This window comes from Mesoplodon bidens (genome assembly GCF_964165515.1).
Source record: "Mesoplodon bidens genome assembly, chromosome: 9".
In the NCBI taxonomy this organism is placed as follows: Eukaryota; Metazoa; Chordata; class Mammalia; order Artiodactyla; family Ziphiidae; genus Mesoplodon; species Mesoplodon bidens.
Genome location: NC_138166.1, coordinates 14,420,317 through 14,445,859, shown reverse-complemented (window position 1 = coordinate 14,445,859; position 25,543 = coordinate 14,420,317). Strand labels below are relative to the sequence as shown.

Here is a 25,543-nt window from a genome sequence, read left to right as displayed (position 1 = left end):
GGTCTTTAATCCATTTTGAGTTTATTTTTGAGTATGGTGTTAGGGAGTGTTCTAATTTCATTCTTTTAGATGTAACTGTCCAGTTTTCCCAGCACCACTTACTGAAGAGGCCATCTTTTCTCCACTGTATATTCTTGCCTCCTTTATCAAAGATAAGGTGCCCATATGTGCGTGGGGTTATCTCTGGGCTTTCTCTCCTGTTCCATTGATCTATATTTCTGTTTTTGTGCCAGTACCATACTGTCTTGATTACTGTAGCTTTGTAGTATAGTCTGAAGTCAGGGAGCCTGATTCCTCCAGCTCCGTTTTTCTTTCTCACGATTGCTTTGCTATTCACGGTCTTTTGTGTTTCCATACAAATTGTGAAATTTTTTGCTCTAGCTCTGTGAAAAATGCCAATGGTAGTTTGATAGGGATTGTATTGAATCTGTAGATTGCTTTGGGTAGTAGAGTCATTTTCACAATATTGATTCTTCCAATCCAAGAACATGGTATATCTCTCCATCTACTTGTATCATCTTTAAATTCTTTCATCAGTGTCTTATAATTTTCTGCATACAGGTCTTTTGTCTCCTTAGGTAGGTTTATTCCTATATATTTTATTCTTTTTGTTGCAATGGTAAATGGAGGTGTTTTCTTAATTTCACTTTAAGATTTTTCATCATTAGTGTATAGGAATGCAAGAGATTTCTGTGCATTAATTTTGTATCCTGCAACTTTACCAAATTCATTGATAAACTCTAGTAGTCTTCTGCTAACATCTTTAGGATTCTCTATGTATAGTATCATGTCATCTGCAAACAGTGACAGCTTTACTTCTTCTTTTCCAATTTGGAGTCCTTTTATTTCTTTTTCTTCTCTGATTGCTGTGACTAAAACTTCCAAAACTATGTTGAATAAGAGTGGTGACAGTGGGCAGCCTTGTCTTGTTCCTGATCTTAGTGGAAATGGTTTAAGTTTTTCACCATTGAGGATGATGTTGGCTGTGGGTTTGTCATATATGGCCTTTATTATGTTGAGGAAAGTTCCCTCTATGCCTACTTTCTGCAGGGTTTTTATCATAAATGGGTGTTGAATTTTGTCAAAAGCTTTCTCTGCATCTATTGGGATGATCATATGGCTTTTCTCCTTCAATTTGTTAATATGGTGTATCACATTGATTGATTTGTGTATATTGAAGAATCCTTGCATTCCTGGGATAAACCCCACTTGGTCATGGTGTATAATCCTTTTAATGTGCTGTTGGATTCTGTTTGCTAGTATTTTGTTGAGGATTTTTGCATCTATGTTCATCAGTGATATTGGCCTGTAGTTTTCTTTCTTTCTGACATCTTTCTCTGGTTTTGGTGTCAGGGTGATAGTGGCCTCATAGATAGAATGAGTTTGGGAGTGTTCCTCCCTCTGCTATATTTTGGAAGAGTTTGAGAAGGATAGGTGTTAGCTCTTCTCTAAATGTTTGATAGAATTCACCTGTGAAGCCATCCGGTCCTGGGCTTTTGTTTGTTGGAAGAATTTAAATCACAGTTTCAATTTCAGTGCTTGTGATTGGTCTGTTCTTATTTTCTGTTTCTTCCTGGTTCAGTCTTGGAAGGTTGTGCATTTCTTAGAATTTGTCCATTTATTCCAGGTTGTCCATTTTGTTGGCATAGAGTTGCTTGTAGTAATCTCTCATGATCCTTTGTATTTCTGCAGTGTCAGTTGTTACTTCTCCTTTTTCATTTCTAATTCTACTGATTTGAGTCCTCTCCCTTTTTTTCTTGATGAGTCTGGCTAATGGTTTATCAATTTTGTTTATCTTCTCAAAGAACCAGCTTTTAGTTTTTTTGATTTTTGCTATCGTTTCCTTCATTTCTTTTTCATTTATTTATGATCTGATCTTTATGATTTCTTTCCTTCTGCTAACTTTGTGGTTTTCTTGTTCTTCTTTCTCTAATTGCTTTAGGTGTAAGTTTAGGTTGTTTGAGATGTTTCTTGTTTCTTAAGGTAGGATTATATTGCTATAAACTTCCCTCTTAGAACTGCTTTTGCTGCATCCCATAGGTTTTGGGTCGTCATGTTTTCATCGTCATTTGTTTCTAGGTATTTTCTGATTTCCTCTTTGATTTCTTCAGTGATCTCTTGGTTATTAAGTAGTGTATTGTTTAGCCTCCATGTGTTTCTATTTTTTCAGATTTTTTCCTGTAATTGATATCTAGTCTCATAGTGTTGTGGTCGGAAAAGGTACTTGATACGATTTCAATTTTCTTAAATTTACCAAGGCTTGATTTGTGACCTAAGATATGATCTATCCTGGAGAATGTTCCATGAGCACTTGAGAAGAATATGTATTCTGTTGTTTTTGGATGGAATGTCCTATACATATCCATTAAGTCCATCTTGTTTAATGTATCATTTAAAGCTTGTGTTTCCTTCTTTATTTTCATTTTGGCTGATCTGTCCAGTGGTGAAAGTTGGGTGTTGAAGTCCCCTACTATGATTGTGTTACTGTTGATTTCTCCTTTTATGGCTGTTAGTATTTGCCTTATGTATTGAGGTGCTCCTATGTTGGGTGCATAAGTATTTACAATTGTTATATCTTCTTCTTGGATCGATCCCTTGATCATTATGTAGTGTCCTTCTTTGTCTCTTGTAATAGTCTTTATTTTAAAGTCTATTTTGTCTGATATGAGAATTGCTACTCCAGCTTTCTTTTTATTTCCATTTGCATGGAATATCTTTTTCCATCCCCTCACTTTGAGTCTGTATGTGTCTCTAGGTCTGAAGTGGGTCTCTTGTAGACAGCATATATATGGGTCTTGTTTTTGTATCCATTCAGCCAGTCTATGTCTTTTGGTTGGAGCATTTAATCCATTTACATTTAAGGTAATTGTCGACATGTATGTCCCTATTACCATTTTCTTAACTGTTTTGGGTTTGTTATTGTTATTTTCCTTTTCTTGTGTTTCATTCCTAGAGAAGTTCCTTTAGCATTTGTTGTAAAGCTCGTTTGGTGGTGCTGAATTCTCTTAGCTTTTGCTTGTCTGTAAAGGTTTTAATTTCTCTGTCGAATCTGAATGAGATCCTTGCTGGATAGAGTAATCTTGGTTGTAGTTTTTTCCCTTCCATCACTTTAAATATGTCCTGCCACTCCCTTCTGGCTTGCAGAGTTTCTGCTGAAAGATCAGCTGTTAACCTTATGGAGATTCCCTTCTATGTTATTAGTTGTTTTTCCCTTGCTGCTTTTAATATTTTTTCTTTGTATTTAATTTTTGACAGTTTGATTAACATGTGTCTTGGCGTGTTTCTTCTTGGATTTATCCTGTATGGGACTCTGCAATTCCTAGACTTGATTGACTATTTCCTTTCCCATATTAGGGAAGTTTTCAACTTTAATCTCTTCATATATATTCTCAGTCGCTTTCTTTTTCTCTTCTTCTTCTGGGACCCCTATAATTCGAATGTTAGTGTGTTTAATGTTGTCCCAGAGGTCTTTGGGACTGTCCTCAATTCTTTTCATTCTTTTCTACTTATTCTGCTCTGCAGTAGTTATTTCCACTATTTTATCTTCCAAGTCAATTATCCGTTCTTCTGCCTCAGTTATTCTGCTATTGATCCCTTCTAGAGTATTTTTAATTTCATTTATTGTATTGTTCCTCACTGTTTGTTTGCTCTTTAGTTCTTCTAGGTCCTTGTTAAAAGTTTCTTGTATTTTCTCTATTTCCAAGATTTTGGATCATCTTTACTATCATCATTCTGAATTCGTTTTCAGGTAGACTGCCTATTTCCTCTTCATTTGTTAGGTCTGGTGGGTGTTTGCCTTGCTCCTCCATCTGCTGTGTGTTTTTCTGTCTTCTCATTTTGCTTAACTTACTGTGTTTGGGGTCTAGTTTTCATAGACTGCAGGTTCATAGTTTCTGTTGTTTTTGGTGTCTGTCCCCAGTGGCTAAGGTTGGTTTAGTGGGTTGTGTAGGCTTCCTGGTGGAGGGGACTAGTGCCTGTGTTCTGGTGGATGAGGCTGGATCTTGTCTTTCTGGTGGGCAGGTCCACATCTGGTGGTGTTTTTTGGGGTGTCTGTGGCCTTATTATGATTTTAGGCAGCCTCTCTTCTAATGGATGGGGTTATGTTCCTGTCTTGCTAGTTGTTTGGCATAGGGTGTCCAGCACTGTAGCTTGCTGGTCGTTGAGTGAAGCTGGGTCTTGACCTTGCGACGGAGATCTCTGGGAGATTTTCGCCATTTGATATTACATGGAGCTGGGAGGTCTCTGGTGGACCAGTGTCCTGAACTGGGCTCTCCTACCTCAGAGGCACAGCCCTGACACCTGGCTGGAGCACCAAGAGCCTGTCATCCACACAGCTCAGAATAAAAGGGAGAGAAAATAGAAAGAGAGAGAGAGAGGAAGAAGGTAAAATAAAATGAAATAAAGTGAAATAAAATAAAGTTATTAAAATAAAAAATAATTTTTAAGAAAAAATTTTTTAAAGTAAAAAAAAAAAGCAAAATGGACAGACAAAACCCTAGGACAAATGGTAAAAGCAAAGCTATACAGACAAAATCACACACAGAAGGATACACATACACACTCACAAAAAGAGAAAAAGGGAGGGTGTACCTGGTGGCGCAGTGGTTGAGAGTCTGCCTGCCGATGTAGGGGACACGGGTTCGTGCCCTGGTCCGGGAATATACCAAGTGCCGCGGAGCGGCTGGACCTGCGAGCCATGGACGCTGAGCCTGCACGTCCGGAGCCTGTGCTCCGCAACGGGAGAGGCCACAACAGTGAGAGGCCCGCGTACTGCCAAAAAAAAAAAAAAGAGAGAGAAAAAGGGAAAATATATATATATATATTGCTTTGCTCCCAAAGTCCACCTCCTCAGTTTGGGATGATTCGTTGTCTGTTCAGGTATTCCACAGATGCAGGGTACATCAAGCTGATTGTGGAGATTTAACATGCTGCTCCTGAGGCTGCTGGGAGAGATTTCCCTTTCTCTTCTTTGCTCGCACAGCTCCCGGGGTTCAGCTTTGGATTTGGCCCCGCCTCTGCGTGTGGGTCGCTCAGACAGGACGGGGTTAAAGGAGCCGCTGATTCGGGGGCTCCGGCTTACTCAGGCCGGGGGGCGGGAGGGGTACGGATGCAGGGCGAGCCTGCGGCGGCAGCGGCCAGCATGACGTTGCACTAGCCTGAGGGGGCCGTGCGTTCTCCCGGGGAAGTTGTCCCTGGGTCACCGGACTCTGGCAGTGGCGGGCTGCACAGGCTCCGGGAGGGGAGGTGGGGATAGTGTCCTGTGCTCGCACACAGGTTGCTTGGTGGCGGCAGTAGCAGCCCCAGCGTCCCATGCCTGTCTCTGGGGTCCGCGCTTTTAGCTGTGGCTCGCGCCCGTCTCTGGAGCTTCTTTAAGCAGTGCTCTTAATCCCCTTTCCTCACGCACCAGGAAACAAAGAGGGAAGAAAAAGTCTCTTGCCTCTTCGGCAGGTCCAGACTTTTTCCCGACTCCTTCCCGGCCAGCCGTGGTGCTCTAACCCCTTCAGGCTGTGTTCACGCAGCCAACCCCGGTCCTCTCCCTGCGCTCCGACCTCCGAAGCCGGAGCCTCAGCTCCCAGCCCTGCCCGCCCCAGCGGGTGAGCAGACAAGCCTCTCGGGCTGGTGAGTGCCGGTCGGCACCGATCCTCTGTGGGGGAATTTCTCCGCTTTGCCCTCCGCACCCTGTGGCTGTGCTCTCATCCGTGGCTCCGACGCTCTCCCCCTCCGCCACCTGCAGTCTCCACCCGCGAAGGGGCTTCTAGTGTGTGGGAACTTTTCTTCCTTCACGGCTCCCTCCCACTGGTGTAGGCCCCGTCCCTATTCTTTTGTCTCTGTTTTTCCTTTTTTCTTTTGCTCTACCCAGGTACATGGGGAATTTCTTGCCTTTCGGGGGGTCTACGGTCTTCTGCCAGCGTTCAGTAGGTGTTCTATAGGAGTTGTTCCACGTGTAGATGTATTTCTGATGTATTTGTGGGGAGGAAGGTCATCTCTGCGTCTTACTCTTCCGCCATCTTGAAGCTCCTCCACACTTAATTTTTGCTAATGAAATAGTATCTCATCATTAGTTTGCCTTTCCCTACAGGACTGAGACTAGGGAGAGGCAAGAAAAGCACCTAGGTCCCCACATTTAAGGACACGTCACTCTGAGTCATGTGAGTACACGGCTGACAGCAAGTGCCTCCTTAAATTGTGTGCCCTGGGCCCCCTGCTTGCCTCACTCTCGCCCCAGTAGTGCTATAGATTGTTACCTAGAAAGATACTCCAACCTGACTTAAGATGCCCAGTGTGAGTTACTGGGTCCGAGATCTTAACTCCACTGGCAAACTAACAGGTTAGCTTGTTATTGTTTCATGGATGCTGGCAGAAGACATCAAACTCCTGGGTCAAAGACAAAGCACTTTATTGCTGACGGCACAGTAAGCAACGAGATGTTTGTGTGAGTTCCCATGTCCCCAAGGCCCATGGGGCAACTCAGAGGACACCATCTGGATCCTGCACAGCTAATGAGCTTATGTCACAGCCCAGGAACACTGAGTTTGGAGAATTCATTGCTTTTATAGCAAGTGGGAGTAAGCCCGTTCTTTTTCTGGGGGAAACTGTTACCTCATCCCTCAAGGTAGCTTACTACAAACACAACCTGGAGAAATGGCCTGAGCAAAGAGCCATCAAGGCCTTATTGTTAACACACTCAGCAAAAATGTTCAGATGCCCAGGACCCATGGTAGATGGCCTCTCCCGATATCCAGAAATCCTGCTTCTTAGGCTGTATCATCAATATAATGTTATTTTATATTGGTGGCAGGCAGAACTTGCTATGAAACTCCAGTTTCAAACTTTATTTAATCATAATACATAAATTGAAGTCTTGAGCAAAAGTAAATCAGTAGCCACCCAAATACATGCAGTGTCCTAGATTTCAAACTTTAAATATTCATGATGTGGAATAAGCATAAATGAAGGGTTTTTTTGCTCAGATCACTCAGTAGGTAGCTGATTGTATAAAAGTTTACCTTACATGACCTGCTTGAAACTATACAGAATCCTCAGAAAATATATTTCTTTAAATCAATGTCCTAAGTGTCATATTTTTTTTACCAGAATCTGTGATCAAACTCCCTCTGTCTCTCTCTCTGTCTGTTTCTCACTGTCTCTTTCTCTCACACACACACATATACACATACAACATTTATTAATGTTTATAAAGCTCCGCATTTGTAAAAGAAGATGAAATTTCTCTCTTGGATGGAATCAGGAAAATGGGGGGGGGGTTGAATTTATTTATTTATTTTTGGCTGTGTTGGTTCTTCGTTGCTGCGTGCGGGCTTTCTCTAGTTGAGGTGCCTGGGCTTCTCATTGCGGTGGCTTCTCTTGTTGCAGAGCACGGGCTCTAGGCACGCGAGCTCTAGAGCACAGACTCAGTAGTTGTGGTGCACGGGCTTAGTTGCCCCGCGGCATGTGGGATCTTCCTAGACTAGACCAGGGCTCAAACCCGAGTCCCCTGCACTGGCAGGCGGATTCTTAACCACTGCACCACTAGAGAAGTCCCAGGGAAATACAGTTTTGAAACAGATAATTTAGGAGTCTGGAAAGAGATTGGAAATAACTAAACCAAATATTTCACATGCATCAACCAGAGTCTTGTTCCTTAAGAACCACTTAGTATTAACTTGATGATGCTTTTGGAGGAAAACAAGGAAAGAAAACTAGTACCCCTGCTATGAAATTAAGAAACTATCCTTTGGAAGTAAGGAATTTCTTGAGGAAAGGCAAATGAGGAGCTTGTAAAAATGACCATTATGAGACTTCCCAGTTTCTCCCAGTTTATCTAAACACATGTTTATGTGTGTGTATATACAAATGACGTGTATTAAGACTGACCAGTATTCTCATATAAATTTTCTCTAAGTTGTCCTAGTTTGAGCCTAAATGTTTACATGATCAGATCCCAGGCCTAAGAGATGACAAATTTTAAGTCTTCTATGATTTAAGACACAGTTAAATGTGACACAGAAAAAAAACAAATATTTGGTAGACTCCACCGCTGATAGTGTAAGTTTGCTGGAATTAAATTGCGTGACACCAAGCGATTTTATTGGACTTCTACTCTAAAGACCATACATAGGGTTATTTCAAAGTAAATGTCCCAAAGAACATTTCTGTGTATAATTAAATTATACTCTGGAAGTCACTGCTGACCCTTTGGAGTGTCTCCCAAATAAAGCTGAGCTTTTTCCCTTTTGGCTACTTATAAAATGAACCCAGTTTGGTCCTCCTTCCTAGAAGCAACTGGCTTTGATTAGAAGAAAATTGTGGGCTTTTTCCCCAAACTTAACAGAACCCAATGTTGGTTTTCCACAGTAAGATTTTTGTCACCAGTCACAATCTAATAACAAACAATTCAAAACCAAAAGAGGACTTCCCTGGTGACTCAGTGGTTAAGAATCCACCTGCCAATGCAGAGGACACGGGTTCGAGCCCTGGTCCGGGAAGATCCCACATGCCGCAGAGCAACTAAGCCCATGCGCCACAACTACTGAGCCTGCACTCTAGAGTCAGCGAGCCACAACTACTGAGCCCACGTGCCACATTTACTGAAGCCTGCATGCCTACAACCCATGCTCCGCGATGAGAAGCCACCGCAATGAGAACCACACGCACTGCAATGAAGAGTAGCCCCCGCTCAGCGCAACTAGAGAAAGCCTGCGAGCAACAGTGAAGACCCAACGCAGCAAAAATAAATATATAAAGAAAGAAAATCAAGAGATTCTGTCAGACAACTGTTTGCTTCAGTGTTTCCAGACTGGATTTTTTCCTCTAAACTCACTAATAACCTGAATGGTGGTTATGTAAACATTGCTTTAGACTTGAGGGTTTTGCTTTTATTAGTCCAAAGCAAACATATAAATCTTACATAATTGTTTCTTAGAATCAGGATATTCATTTTTTTTCATCTTTGTTTCTTTCCTTAAAAGTGGAATCCCTTGGAAACACAGCACCAAAAAGATACAGGAGACCTTGATGGTCATCTAATGTCTACCAGTGCACTTGTCCTGTATACCAAAGCCACAACCAGTGCTGTGCCAGCCCCTGCCTGGACACCTCCAATGATGAGAGGGTCACTGCTCTATTGGGAAGCCTTAACTGTTAGAGATTCCTTCCTTATACTCAGTCAAGCCCTACCTTTTCTAACTTCTACCCTCTGGAGTTGTTTGTACTATCAGCATCCTTTTTCATATGATGTTCCTTCTTTTAGTTGTTTGAGTTTCTACTGGAAAAAAAAAGTGTGGAAGGTGGTTACTTTTTGTTACACCTTTGCTACAGATGACTGTTTATCTCATTTTCCAGAATCTCTTCATCCAAGCTTTTGCCCCACCAACAGATTTCCAAAAATAAAGATTCGAACATTTCTTATTCCTTTTTCTTTCTTGTAGGTGCTCCTTCCAAGACGAATCAAAAAGAATGGTAGCACTTACCCTTGCAACATATTTTTCTGTGCTGGGGAAGGACAGATTTACTTTATTAACCGTGTTTCAGAGATTTGGTCGACATTTTATGTGATGTTTTTTCCTCTGTGTCATGTCCCTTGATGCCTTTATAGTGAATGAGATCAAATATATATGATATATATTTCATTACAACATCCCACTCTTATCTCTTGACCTTATTTTCACCCTTTAGAGCCTTTTAAAAATTGAGGTGAAATTCCCATAACATAAAATTAACCATTTAAAGTGAACAGCAATTTACGGGCACAGTGTTTTGCACCCACCACATGGACTTAGCTCCATAACATTTTTATCACCCCCCCAAATAATCTAATTTTTAAACTGAGATATAATTGACATATCACATTATATTAGTTTCATGTGTCTCACATGATTCATTTTTTTTCTATTTTTTTAAAAAATAAATTTATTTATTTATTTTTGGCCGCGTTGGGTCTTTGTTGCTGCGTGTGGGCTTTCTCTAGTTGTGGCGAGCAGGGTCTACTCTTCATTGTTATGTGCAGGCTTCTCATTGCGGTGGCTTCTCTTTGTTACGGAGCCTGGGCTCTAGGCGCACAGGCTTCACTAGTTGTTGCACGTGGGCTTAGTAGTTGTGGTTCTAGAGAGCAGGCTCAATAGTTGTGGCGCACTGGCTTTGTTGTTCTGCGGTATGTGGAGTCTTCCCAGACCAGGGCACTGGCAGGTGGATTCTTAACTACTGTGCCACCAGGGAATTCCACAATTCATATTTGTATGTATTGCAAAACAATCACCACGGGAATCTAGTTAACATCCATCATCACATATAGTTACAGTTTTTTCCCTTGCGATGAGAACTTTTAAGAACTATTTTCTTAGCAACTTTCAAATAAACTATGCAGTGTTATTAACTATAATCACCATGATGTACATTACATCCATGACTTATTTTGTAACTGGAAGTTTGTACCTTTTGACCCCCTTGACCCATTTCACCCATCCCCACCCCTGGAAACCAGCAATCTTTTCTCTGCCTCTATGAGTTTGGTTTGGACAGTTTTTTAAGATTCTACATATAAGTGAGATCATACGGTATCAATATTTGTCTTTCTCTGTCTGACTTATTTTATGTAGCATAATGCCCTCAAGTTTCATCCATGTTGTTGCAAAAGGTAAGATTTTGTTCTTTTTAGGCTGAATAATATTCCATTGTATATATACCACATTTCTTTATCCATTCATCTGTTGATGGACACTTAGGTTGCTTCCATGTCCTGGCTATTGTAAATAGTGCTGAGGTGAACATTGGGGTGCATGTGTCTTTTTGAATTAGTCTTTTCATTCCTTTCTGATAAATACCCAGAAGTGAAATTGCTGGATCATATGGTAGCTCTATTTTTAATTTTTTGAGAAACCTCCATACTGTTTTCCAAAGTGGCTGCACCAGTTTACATTCCCACCACCAGTGCCAAAGCGTTCCCTTTTTCCTACGTCTTTGACAACACTTGTTATTTCTTGTCTTTTTGATAACAGCCGTTTTAACAGGTGTGAGGTGGTATATCCTTGTGGTTTTGATTTGCATTTCCCTGATGATTAGTGATGTTGAACATCTTTTCATGTACCTGTTGGCCATCTCTGTGTCATCTTTGGAAAAATATCTGTTCAGATCCTCTGCCCATTTTTTCAGTTGGATTGTTTGTGGGGTTTTGCTATTGAATTGTATGAATTCTTTATATATTTTGGATATTAATCTCTTTCCAGATATATGATTTGCAAATATTTTTTTCATATTTGGTAGGTTGCCTTTTCATTTTGTTGATGGTTTCCTTTGCTATGCAGAAGCTTTTTAGTTCAGTCCCACTTAGTTTTGCTTTTGTTGCCTTTGCTTTTGGTGTCAAATCTAAAAATCATTGCCAGGACCAATGTCAAATAGTTTACTGCATATGTTTTCTTCTAGGGATTGTATAGTTTCAGATCTTACAATCAAGTCTTTAACCATTTTGAGTCAATTTTTGCATATGGTGTAAGATAATGGTTCAGTTTTCGTCTTTTTTATGTGGCTGTCCAGTTTTCCCAGAACCATTTATAGAAGAGACTGTCCTTTCTCCATTTTATACTCTTGGTTCCTTTGTCATAAATTAATTGACCATACATGTGTGGGTTTATCTCTGTGCTCTCTATTCTATTCCACTGAGTTATGTTCGTCTTTATGCCAGTACCATACTCCTTTGATTACTGTAGCTCTATAACATGGTTTGAAATCAAGAAGCATGGTGGCTCCAGCTTTTTCTTCTTAAGATTGCTTTGGATATTTGAGGTTGTTTGTGGTCCATACAAATTTTAGGGTTGTTTGTTCTATTTCATCAATCTATTCTTAACATCCTGTTTTCATAATAGCACACTGTTTCTGGTCCTCTTCCTTTACAGTCACACTATCTATCTATCTATCTATATCTATCGATATAGATAGATAGATAGATAGATATCTCCCTAGAATTATTCAATATTTTCCAAGTCCAGAGATGTGGGAGATATTTCTGAGCAGCCCTTGCTCTCTGGTCTAATTATTTAAACATATTTATTGATTTAAACAAACTAAAATAGTTATAATGAAGGTAAAATGTTATGCTTATATTTCAAGGTTCCCACAATTTGCAGTTAACTAAGATCATGCATGTCTGTCTTCCCAGCTTGTGAATGTGACACTGATGGGACCATTTCGGGTGGCCTTTGTGTGAGCCGCTCTGATCCTGACTTGGGGTCTTTGGCCGGCCAGTGCCTGCGTAAGGAGAACGTGGAAGGAGCCAAGTGCGACCGATGCAAGACCAACCACTACGGACTGACCGTCACCAACCCCCTGGGCTGTCAGCATTAAGTCAACAGGGCCTGAGCCGCCAACCTGAATGCATTTTAAGGCTTGGAGCTGCCTCTGTCAGGTCTAAAATTTGGTTATTGTAAGTACCTGAGTCCTACCAGCCTCTGGATTTTTTTTTTTTTTTTAAGTGTACCAAACCTCCCACAAATTTTAGTAAGTTAGTGGAGAACTTTTTCAGGTGGTTTGCTGAGTTTATCGTGAAGAACCAACAGGGGGCGCTCACATTTTCGCTGCTGGAGCAAACATGGGGAAATGCCAAGAAATGTAATGCCAGGTTATGAAAACTTAAAAAAAAAAATCCTCCACTAGGAGTCTACTCTACAAATTTGTTAAATTACATTATGCATTTTTGCATAGGTTGATGACTTCTTAGGCAATTTTCAAGTAGGAGGCTTCTTTTTATTTTTTAAATTATTTTCTCCCTCTCATACTTCTTTTAGTATTTTCTTATGTACTCTGTCAAAGAAAAGGAAAGAAAGAAGCAAGGAAGGGTCTGTGGGGAAATAGAAATAACCTCAGAGTTTTCTGGGGCCAATTGGGGAGGCCATTGGCTCTAGGATCACAGAAACTCAGAGCTGCTTGGGGTCTCACAGAGCTGCTGATTCCACAGAGAATCTGGGTTAATTATTTCCCTTTGGTCATAGTGTCATGCTCTTTGGTTTTGCCCATATAAGGAACTGGATTATTTGCATGTTTAGAAAGCAGCAAGATGAATCGTTCTGTTAAAAAAAAAAAAAAGAAAGAAAAAAAAGCTCTTCTTTTTGGACTTGATGCAAAATTAAATTTCAGCATAATGAATTATGTAATTTCCTATTATACCTTTCAGTACTCCAGGCATTTCCCCTGGTTCACTAACATTATGCCCTCCGAGAAATGGACCAAAAGTTGGTTTTTTGTTTTGCTTTGTTTTTCTTTTGTGAGAGCTTTAGTTACACATAATTCACACACAGTTCACTTTTTAAAGTGTATAATTCAGTGATTTTTAGTATATTCAGAGTGTATAACCATCACTACAGTCAATTTTAGAATATTTTCATTATCCCAAATAGAAATGTGAGGAAGCATTATTCACAACAGTCAAAAGATGGAAGCAACCCAAGTATCCATCAATGAATGAAATGGATAAATAAAATGTGGTAGGTAAACACAGTGGAATATTATTCAGCCTTAAAAAAGGAAGGAAATCCTGATCCAGCCTATAATATGGATGGACCTTGAAAACATTATGCTAAGTGAAATAAGCCAGACCCCAAAGGAAAAATATTTTATGATTCCACTAATATGAAGTATCCAGAATAGTTAAATCCATATTAACAGAATGTAGAATGGTGGTGGCCTAGGGCTGGGGCGAGGGAGGAAGAATGGGGAGAGATGGTATTTAATGGGTACAGAGTTTCAGTTTTGCAAGAGGAAAAGAGTTCTGGAGATTGACTGCACAACAGTGTGAGTGTACTTAACATTGTTGACCTGTACACTTAAAAATGGTGAAGATGGTAAATTTTATGTTCTACGTATTTTACCATAAAAAAGAAAAGAAAGGAAACCCCATGCTTTAGCCACCACCTCCCTATCCCCCCAGCCCTAGGCAAGCACTAATATGCTTTCTGTTTCTATAGACTTGCCTATCTTGGACATTTCATACACATGGAGTCATATAATATGTGGTCTTTTGTGTCTGGCTTCTTTTGCTTACCATAATGTTTTCAAGGTTCATCCATGTTGTAGCAGATATCAGTACTTCATTTCTTTTTATTGCTGAATAATATTCCATTTTATGGGTATACCACAATTAATCTACTCATCAGTTGATGGACATTTGGGCTGTTTCCATGCACATTGGCTTTTCCTGCAGGGGAAATACACATCTTGCTCTGGTTGCACAATTTCTTAGCCTTTACAACATAAGTAGGGCTAGCAATGCCAATGGGTGGAAGAGAAAGAGGAGAGAGGGAATGGAAATAAAAGGTAATGAGGTGCTAAGAAAGAGAGAGGAGAGAAAGGGTTATCATAGGTGCATCTGCCAGAGAGGGAGCTGTCGGTAGTAACGGTGACACTCAGAAACCCTTCCCTTAGTCACCCGACCCAGCCAGCATCATTCAGGACTGCGCCCAGGTCCACAACATGCATGACCTCTTGTCTCCTCCTAATTGCTATCCAGTAGAACCACATGAGGGCTGCAAAAGTGTCTGGCACTGCATTTCCCATGCGGGGTTAAATGCAGTCCAATAATAGTGCAGCCAGGCAGACAATGAACTTGGCAGGGCAGGCTGCTCTGTGTTCTCGTGGCCACGTGTTTGGCTCAGTGTTAGCTGTTAAGGACATTTACCAGTGTGGAGAAATCAAAATGAGAATAATTGTGTGTGCTGTGCCTTCAGCCTGTGACTGTAACCCCCTAAGCATTATGCCCCTCTTGACCTGTGATGTGGAAACAGACCAATGCTTGTGTCAGTCTCTTGCTACTGGACCACACTGTGAAGAATGCACTATACGTATTTGTCTCTGTTATCGCCTTTAGGGAGTGATGCAGTCTTCCACTGGCATTGCCTAGAAGAGACTTGGTCCTGTTGATTGCTTTCCTTGTCCTATTGTATTTCGGTACTCCCGTGGTAAAAGTATTTACACTACAGGAATCAGCAAACACTGGAAATCAGCCACCATCTTTCTGCAGAGAGCTAGTGGTTAAACATTTACCAGCACCGTGACATTTACCAGTTGGGACGGAATCAACCCAGGCACTGACAGCAATAGTTTTATCCTCTGTTCTCTTGGAAGTACCAAGCAGTAGAAGATAAGAGCATTGATCTGGCCCCCTTGTTAAACCCACCAGATCATGGGGCCTTTTCTTCTGTTTCTTATACACAGTCTCTTTCCCACCTTTACCACTCCATGCCTAAAAATATTTTGGATGAGCTCATTAAAAAAAAAAAAAAAAACCCTTAGGTTTAAATGTATTGTAGATTCCTGTGGGAAATAAACTCTTGGGTTTTTGACAGACTCCACTACCCACATGAGCATGTATGTCTCAAATTAGCAAAATAAAGCATTTTTCACTCCATAAGAAATGTGTCACGCATTTAGGGAGTTAAAAACCCAGCTCTTTTCTTTGTCCTCTGATCTTGGCAGCCCACCCTGACATTTTAGAAAGAGAAAACAAAAATTTAACCTAATAAAAGAGCAGTGACCTTGATGTGTCTGAAGAAATGTAGCTGATAAATAAGAAACATATGTCTGTTACGACATAGTTTTGTGCTAATATTATAAGTTGCTTTACTGAAAACACATGGGGGTGGGGTAGAGGAGGTGGGAAAAGAAAGCAAGGAAGTAAATATGTAGAGGGAACTCTGTGTACGACGGGACAAATAATCTAGAAGTTTCACGTTGGAAGGTGCGCCATGCCGAGCTCCATGACCGTGAGTGGACAACACGAAAAAAGAGTGCAGAGCTGGTGAACAGATCAACGGAGACACCAGGTCAGATCATGCCAGACAAACCTTAGACACGGGCTGACTTTTTTCGTTGGCTTGTGAACTGCCACTGTGTACTTAATTGTGTCTGCAAAAGGACTATAACAGAGCAGGGGCCAGTGATGGGGGAACTTGTCCATCATGGCTGAGCCGAGGCATCTGCTTGGTACCGCACATCTATCAGTGGTGCCCTGGATGGTCCACTGGGGGGCCAACGTGACAGCATACCCTGCCTAGAGGGGGTTTTCACAACCCCATCCTGGATAAAGCAGCTCAGTTCACATTGTTTTTGCCTAAACTAAAGTTTGGTTTTGGGAAAAATATCCAAAGACCCTTTGCTGCATTTTGTAACAAATTATGTCAACTTTTGATATTTAAAATCTTTTTGAGTAAACTGGACATAAAATTTTTCCAAGATGACAACCAAAAACATACGGATACTTAACCAATTTCAAATGAGAGTTCCGTGCCTACTAAGATCTTAATTCTGTCTGAGTTTGTTAAATGGAGATTTGAGGAGGAAGTCTTTTTCTGAGTATTTTACAGTGAATGTCAGACTTAAGAAGTAGTTGTTTATATCTCACCAGCTGTTTATATCAAATAAAGGTCAAGATGTTGCAATGATGACAAAAGTCTTGAATAGAATTGAGTCTCTCACACAGGGAGAGTTTGTTAGCCAAAACAATTATTTATAAGCAAGTGATTCTACTAAACTGTGATATTCATATAAGATGTCAAAATCAGCCTGAATGATTTTTTTTAGCCCCAAACATTGCCATAGTGTGTAAGTAAAAATCCCTAGGGATTTCATGGTAAGGGACTGAAAGCAGTTGCAAGTAGGCTAGTCAAAGAATTTCTCCTGGCTGACCTTAGACAACCCAGCTTGAAGCTAACATTGTCGCTGTCAGAGGAACTGTGAGATTTCCACTGCATTTCTTACCGTTTTTTTTTTTTTTTCGGAGTATAGTTAATTTACAATGTTGTGTTAGTTGCAGGTGTACAGCAAAGTGATTCAGTTACATATATACATATATCTATTCTTTGTCAGATTCTTTTCTCATTTAGGTTATTGCAGAATAATGAGTAGAGTTCCCTGTGCTATATAGTAGGTCCTTGTTGATTATCCATTGCATTTCCATTCAAAGCAATACATAGACAAACCCCCGTCTCCTTCATTTCAAGTCCTAGAAATGGGAGGTGTGTGTTTTTAGAAGATCATTACCAAGTGCTTAGGCAAGCAATCTAAATGTGTGATTGTTCAGGCCACGTGGCTGTTTGCTATGCGTCGATGGAACTGTAGTGTTTTTAATATTACACTTCAGAGCAGCAGATGTCTTGAAGGCTGGAATCAACTGAGCATTTTCTCTTTGTAGGTTGGATACTGGGGACTGGAAAATCACCTCCATGGATGTTCTCCCTGTGACTGTGATATGTGAAGTGCTATTCCAACGTGTAAGTCAGTAAAATGAATGACTAAGTTTTGTGGCAATATTCCTCACTCCCGTTTCCATCAAATAAACAGAAGCACATTTCATTTAGACATGCTTATAGTCATAGGTGAAGGCGTTCATTCCATGACAAACAAAGGGCATTGAAAAGCGACGATCTTGAGACATTAACGATAGCCCAACTGATTTCTTTCACTTCAGATATTTCCACGGGTGAGATACCCAGGCAGTAGAACTGTCATCCTGAGGTGGTATGAAAGATGCCTGCAAATGTGTGATCTGACCTGCCTAAAACTCCAACTTTTTGTCAGCCTGTAAAGAGAGGTCCTGCACTCTCCTTTGCCCGGTTTTTAGAGCAGAATCACAGAGCCTCTGAGGAGAGAAGTGGCAGCCAAAGTTTCATTGATCTGGATTTGCTTGTCAAGACTAGACCTGTAGAATGGAGAGAACAAACTTATGGTTACTAGGGGGGAAGGTGGTGGTGGTGCGGTCAGGGGGATGGATAGTTAGGGAGTTTGGGACTGACATGGACACACTGCTGTATTTAAAATGGATAACCAGCAAGGACCTACTGTATAGCACAGGGAACTCTGCTCAATATTATGTAACAACCTAAATCAGAAAAGAACTTGAAAAAGAATAGATACATGTATGTGTATAACTGAATCACTTTGCTGTACACCTGAAACTAACACAACATTGTTAATCAACAATACTCCAATATAAAATAAAAAGTTTAAAAAACAAACAAAAAAACTAGACCTGTAGATCCATTTTTTCTCCACATCCTCCCCAGGATGGCTGATTGATGGTTTCAAAGAATGGGCCTAAACCCAAGGGGCATTTAGCCCAGCACCCCCAAGGCCCTTATCTTACACCCGTCCCTCCTCCACATTTTTTTTATGAGGTGGGTTTGTTTTCCCTCAGGTGCTCACCCGAGGATGGGCAGTGTGATTGTCATCCGCATGTCACAGGTCGCAGCTGCACGGAGCCAGCGCCCAGCTATTTCTTTGCTCCTTTGAATTTCTACGTCTACGAGGCAGAGGAAGCCACGCCACTCAGGGACTGGCTCCTTTGGTTCGTATTTCATTGACTCTCTTTACAGACTTCATTTGATGGGGTGTGGGTAAATACACACACCCTTGGGATCATGGGTAAGTTACCTGTAAGAGAGTGGTTTTGCCCACAAACACAGAGCAGAGTGGATTCTATCATGGAACTGCAGATTCTATAAAGTCTTGAGGGCAGAGTCTGCATTTTGTTCATCTTTGTATCCCTGTTCTGGCACAGAGCCTGGCACAGAAGTGTGAATTGCATTAAGTTGTGATGAAATGGACTTGAGTTTTGCTCTTTCAAGGTACCCATCAGATAGAATGTGTTTATTGAGCATTTCCTGATCTGTCTCCCTGACAACACTGTAAACCGTGAGAGGGAAGGGAGGATGTGTACCCCATCACCACTGTTGCTCTAGTGACAAGCACTATGATTGGTGCATAGTAGGAAGCCATGGATCTCTACTAATGAATGAATGAATACGGTACTGAGCTAAGTGTAAGATGTGCTCGCTGGCCTCCTGAAGTTCATCTCGGATTAGCAGTCCTCAGTGCTGTTCATAGGGGTGTGTGATTGGAAATGTCGCTTGGTCTGCTTCGTTCCCTACAAGTCAGCAGTCCTGAGGGAGATGCTCCCTAAAAATATTTATCCCAAAGTCTTATGAGGGGGGCAAACCCAGGCATCTGAACCCATCAGAGAAAATACAGGTTAGCCTCCCATAACACTCTTATGCCTTTGACTCCAGCCACAAGCAGGAATCTGACAAAGGAAAAGGCAATGTGATGCAAACGACTTCAAGGGGAGAAGGCATGTGAAAGTTGATTCTGGAGACAGGATTTGGATAGAAAATTGGGAACACATTCCAGGTTCCAGTGACTAAGTCTTTTCCTGAGGTCTCTTCCTTATCTGGGCACACTAGTGGGAGGGATGAAAGTACCCCTTAAGAGGCTTGGAATTTGCTCTTTTACTCACTGAGATTAGGGCAAGAAAAGGAGGCTTGCACTGTCCCGACCTAGAGTCACAACTGCGGTGGGTGGAATCAAGATAAAGCAATCCTATGTCTAAATTCTTCTTCATTGCTTTTAGTATTGCAGGTTTATTATGGTAACTGAAAAAAAAAAAAAAACTTTGGGAAAAGAATATTGATATTTATTTTTAGGCTAAAACTATCATGAAATAATAGGAAAAAGATATATATGTATATACATAGTGATCTTGGCCCCTGGTCCCTGGCACAGAGCTCCCAAAACCTTTGTTATCTTCTAAGGGATATGAGCACTAGGAACATCTTTTGTTCTAATTTGGCCTTTGACCCTGGTTCCTGACACAGAGCTCCCAAATCCTTTGGACTTTCCTGGGTGATAGGAGTGTCATTTGTTCTGATGAGGTGACTGTGGGTGGGCTTCTGGATGGCTTCAGGATGGTGGCTGGTCACCAGAAAGACCAAGCCATGATTAGAAGCTTTTGGCTCCACCCACCAGCCTCTAGGAAGGGGAGAGGTGAGGGAGACTGAGGTAATGATCCATCATGCGGGTGGGTTGAAGACTCCATACAATTCCCAAAAGTACTGGGTTCAGAGAGTTTCGAGGTTGGTGACCACATTTGTGTGCTGGGAGGGTGGTGCATCCCAGCCACAAAGGGACAGACGCTCCTGTGTCTGGGATCCTTCCGGTCCTCACCCTATGTACATCTTCATCTGAGTGTTTATCTATATCCTTCATCATATCCTTTATTATATAGCAAACCAATAAATATAAATAAATGCTCCCCTGAGTTCTGTGAGCCATTCTAGCAAATGATCAAACTCAAGGAGGGGGTCACAGGAACCCCAGTTTATAGCCAGGTGCATAATGCTGAGCTCCAGGCTAAGACTGGCGTAGAAAGGGATTAGTTAGCATCTCTGCCCTCTAGAAGTTTTTAACCATAGCTGATATTTTTCATAGATAGCTCAGGACGGGAGCAGTGCCATACAACAAGGAGAGTCCATAAGTGCATTAGGATTTTGGAGCCACAACTGATCCTTTATGAATGGGCTTAACACACAGGTAGAATCATTTGGCCTGAGACTAGAAAGCCATGAGCATTTCCATTGGTGGATGAGGGGAGAAGACAGTCCAACCAGAAAAGTTCTAAGTAACAGCTCAGAGGAGAAACAACGCAGGTGTACTTGCAGGTAGAACAGAAAGTTTATATAGGAAAGAGGTACTGGAAGAGAAAATTGGATTCTCCTATTAAAGAGACGAAATTTTCTTCTTGGGGCAATGAGAACTCGTTGAAACCTTCTGAGCAAAGGCATGACGTGATGAAGATTGTCCTCTGTGCCCTTACGGACACCATCCAGCAGAAGTGGAGCCTGGGGTGGAGGCGTTCAGGGTGCAGTAGTCCAGACAGGGATGGAGAAGGGGCAAGGTTCAGGGAGAAGAGAGAGGATGGGGATGGAGACATGAAAGGACATGAATCCAAGACCCCAGCTTTCAAATAATTGTTTTAATACTCAAGTAGGAGAGCTAAGAAGCATGACAATTAACTTTCTTGGTGGGTCTTCAGAAAGATATCTATATTTGTATCTATATCTACCTATCTGTCTATCATCTCTCAATCATCTGTTTACCTATTATCTATCATCTATCTGTTCACCTATCATTTACCTACCTGTCTATCTATCTAATCTTTCTTAGTCTGTCTGGGCTGCTAAAAATACCATAGACTGGGTAGCTTATAAACAACATAAACTTTATTTCTCACAGTTCTGCAGACTGGGAAGTCTAAGGTCAAGGTGCCTGCAGATTCAATGTCTGAGACCCACTTCCAGGTTCTTAGATGGCTGAGTCCTCACATGACAAGGGAGCTCTCTGGGGCCTCTTTTATAAGGGCACTAATCCTAATCACCTCCCCCAAACCCCACTTCCTAATACCGTCAACTGGGGATTCGATTTCAGCACATGAATTTGGGAGAGGGGGAGTGGGATACAAACCTTCAGTCTATGGCAATATCCTTACTACTCAAAATGTGGTGTGTAGACCAACAATAGTGTCATCACTTGTGGATTCATTAGACTTGGAGATTCTCAGGCCCCACCCAGACCTATTGAATCCAATCTACATGTTAGCAAGATCCCCAGGTGATTTGTACACAGTTTGGGAAACACTGGCTTGTTTTCTTATAGAAACTAACTGTGGTCACAAAAGTTAATATTGATTGAATTTAACATGGTACGGCATTTAATGTAGTATAATATAAAGTTAATTCCATAATATGTTTTCTGTATAAAAGTGGTAAAATAGCTTATAATTTTGTGTTACAAGATGAACACAATAGGTGTGAGGGAAAAAAAGAGGACAAATAAACGTAATCCAGTGTGGCCTGTCCAAAGGGCCCTCATCACAGAGGTTGAGGAGCTGGTCGGAGAGCATGGCTGAAAGTCTGAATAGTGACCACAGAGTATGAGGGTTCCTGAAGTTGACTACTGCTGACCTCAAGGCTTCCTGCTGACAATAAACAACCAGGGAACCTGTGAAATTAAAAACCTTGACTGTAAAACCAACAATGAAACATCAAGCAAACACCGATGTCTAGGGTATAGTGAGAATTTGGAAATGAGCAATTGGAGATTCTAACTGGGTCGGCAGCTGGATGACTAAGGAGATGATGTAAAACAGAGTCCCATAAAACCCAGGATTTTAAGGAAACTAGAGTTGCATGAATGCTACTCTGCTGTTTTAATAGTTTGGTTGGTGGAATCTTGCTATCCCGGTATAATCTCTCATGGGAACGTTTAAGGCCAGATTCTGCAAACCATGAGAACTAAGAGAAATTGGTCTGGAGAGTGTTAACATTACAACATCTAATGATCTTTGAATCTGTATATCATGCATGTTGTTAATTTTCGAAACACCACAAAACCAATAGAAAAGAAGAAGTGCTTTCAAAGTTTAGAATTGCACTAGTTGAGCAGCCCTTAAAAAGAAAACCCAACACATAGGCTTAGGACCAGTAAAAATTTCCCCTTTTCATAGAGAAACAAAAAATTATAAGCTGCTTCTATGTGTTCTTCCTGAAGCTATTAAGTGAGAATCATGATTACCTTTTAAAGTATGATATAATCTGAAACTCTTGAACTCTGGTAAAATTGGAACTTTTGTTGGTTACTTAAACGGTCGTTTCTTTTTAAGATATTAGCAACAGCTCTGCCTACATGTGATGTGTATTTCCAGCAACAAGGAGATGATTTCGTAACTGACAAAGGAAGCATAATCCTGAAGAGAAATCAGAAGCAAAGCATTCGAGCAGATGACCAGAGTGAGGTAAACCATTTCTTCAGGGTCGTGGTCTGTTGTGCTATAAGCAAATAACCCGGGTAATGCACTTAGAACCATGCGTGGCCCATGTAAGTGATCAGCCAGTGTAAGCCTTATTATCCTGAAGAATAGAATGAAGGAAAGGAAGAAGCCAGCTCAACGTAATTCGAGGCTCTGGGGAAAACTTCAATAGCTTTATTTCTCTACAGAATGAAAATTTCTGGAAAATAAGATTTTGGAGAGTTGAAGAGTCAGACTCTGAATTTACAATTTCTTATGGTAGGAAGGAGAGATGCAGTATTGAGGAATGGCTGTCTTCCCAGATGGAGAGGAAAGGACGTGCTAATGTCCCTGGGGATGGTGTGTGACTATGCCCTTGAATCTGAGATGGATGTAGTTGGTCATTGCCGGCGTGAGTGCCAGGGTGATGCCACCTCCACAAGGCCCTGCCTCTGATGGCTTCAGAAGGCCAGAGGAGACCTGAAGACCTTGTAGCTAGCCCACTAGTATTCCCTCGAAGTCAGGGCCACTTTAGGCCTGTTTGTTTGTTTGTTCATTTGTTATGCTGGGGTCTTTACTGAGCATTCCTGTGTGCATATGCATGAAGGGGCATGTTGGAAAAGCAAAGGAAAGCAGACGTTAGCTGTCTTGTTCATAAACCCAGCAGCTGAAACAGTTCCTTATTCATAAGAGACTTTTCTCGAGTGGATGAAATGATTGATTGAATGAAAATGGAAATACCTAGACATAGAGCCTGCCCTTAAGATTGTGGTGGGGGAAATGAGCCACGTATACAAACAATGAATGCATGGCAGGGTGGGGTAAGTATCATAAAGAGGTGTACATAATGTGACACAGATTCCACTTAAGGAGAACCACCTCCAACTGAGAGGATAAGAGAAGGCTTCATAGGTGGTGTTCTTCCTTCCAGGCCCATGTACACCAAGTCACAGAGGCTTTGCTCTTTATTCTGCTTGTTTCTGTTCCCATGCCACATGCCCATGAAGCCTTCTCTGACTCTAGGCATCTCAATCTGAAGTCCACCTGAAAGAGAAAAGTAGGGAGTGCCCTTGCTCACTGTGGCAAAGATCAGTGAACCTTTAAATTTTAGTGTGCATAAGTATTGCCCAGGGAGATTGTTTAGAATGCAGATGCTAGGGCCTTCCACTTGAGATGCTGAATCAGGGAATGTGAGACTAGTCAAGTTTTTTCAGGTAACTCTATACATGGGACTATTGTATTGGATAGTGCAAATATAGAACATTTTCATTATTGTAGAAAGTTCAATTAGGCAGTGTTGCTCTAGAGCAATGAGGTTCAAATTGGAACCATCGAAGACTTAGGAAAACATGGGTACATTTTGTGATCTTCATTTGGATTTAAATATTTGAGGTGTTTGGCACAATGATTAAAAAAAAAAACCCACACATTTTGGATCATTGGGAGGGAGAAAAGAAATCCGCATGTTTGCCAAACACCCCAAGTGATACGAGTGGTCCCTGGCAGCACTTTGAGAAACACTGCTCAAAGCATCCACGGCCTCCTCTCCTGACTCTTGCCTGAAATGACCACCTCTGTATTACTGACTTGCAAAACTTCTAGTCATCCCTTAAGACCCAATTCAGATTTATCTTTCCCTGATATTCCCTACCCTGACATCTGGACATAATTGTTTCTATCTCTGGAGTCCCATAGGTCAGTAATTTTCAAACTGCAGGTCATGCCTACTAGTAAGTAGGTCATGAAATCAATTGACTGGATCAGTTTAGTACAACAGAAGGATATAAAACAAGAACATTTTTTTATGAAACTTTTATTTCAGTTTTATATAAATGTGTGTGTGTGTGTGTGTGTGTGCGCGCGCGCACTGAGTCACTGTCTTAGGTCGGATTCCCTACAATCAGAGATTGCAACAGAGATCTGGGTGCATGTGTTTTACTAAGGAAGCACTCATCAGGAGAAACCTGTCAGGGAGGAGGGCAGTAGGCTGGGGAGCGGGGAAAGTGAGGCAAGGATGGCATCTAGGCCTTGCCTGAGTCTAGCCTTGCCTGTTCCCCTGGGGAAGCTGTGAAGCAGAAATTGCACCACAGAGTTGTCCCCCATTAAGGCCCTAGGGCTGTCTTCTCATGTCAGGCAGACATGGCTGTAGGCTGCTAGGGCAGATGCAGATCACCTCCCAGGTGAGGTGGCTCACATCAGCCAAGGGCAATTCTCAAGAGAAGGCAGCAGCGGTGAGACATAGCAACCAACAATCCCAGGAGCTGGTGGCGAGATAGAGTGACCCAGTAAAGGGGACCAGGCAGTACACTAACAGTATAGACTCACATTCACTCCTGGCATGCTCAGACCCATGTGCAGGGCCAGGGCAAAATAAAAATTAAAATGCAGGGCCCCTTATTCAGAAATTAGGGAAAGGGCCCTTGAAGATTGTAAAGTATAAAGCTTTTTACTTTCTTCCATAGTCTCTCAACTTGTCAAAATATTTTTATGTGCTATTTAATGTCATTCTAAGTAAAGAAATATTAAAAATTTAAATTATTCACCTGAATTATACTATTTATCTCTATAGCACGCAGTGCCAATTTTAACTACAAACATAAGAAATTCATGGTCACTGGGAGTGACAATGAGCTTGGCTACTTCTACTTGGTTCCCAAACCCATGCTTTTTCCCTGCTGGGGACACAGCATCACATAAAGACCATTGGTTTAAGGAGTAAATAACATCTAGAAGAAAATTGCCCCATCTCACAGGGTGTCATTTCCAAGCTAGTGAAGCTAATGCATCTTTTAGGGGCCCAATCCCACTGCCATCTCAGGTCAGCATCTTCTGGATGCCATGGTTTGTGTAGGAACAGTGGATCCCAAAGTCGCATGACCACTGATACACTTCTTTTACTGTAAAGTGGATCCCTTGGGCTGAGGAAGTTGTGTTTTTCCACAT

General features: G+C 41.4%; 1 pseudogene across 1 annotated transcript in view; it reads left to right on the top strand.

Annotated features, from left to right (window-relative positions):
- LOC308622447 (laminin subunit beta-4-like) overlaps positions 1 to 25,543 on the top strand; it is an 81,069-nt pseudogene that overhangs the window by 15,344 nt on the left and 40,182 nt on the right. Inside the window, exons 9-12 of the transcript in view lie at positions 12,152 to 12,331; positions 14,712 to 14,821; positions 17,174 to 17,252; positions 18,176 to 18,329. The product of the transcript in view is annotated as a laminin subunit beta-4-like (transcript). The remainder of the gene's footprint in view (positions 1 to 12,151; positions 12,332 to 14,711; positions 14,822 to 17,173; positions 17,253 to 18,175; positions 18,330 to 25,543) is intronic.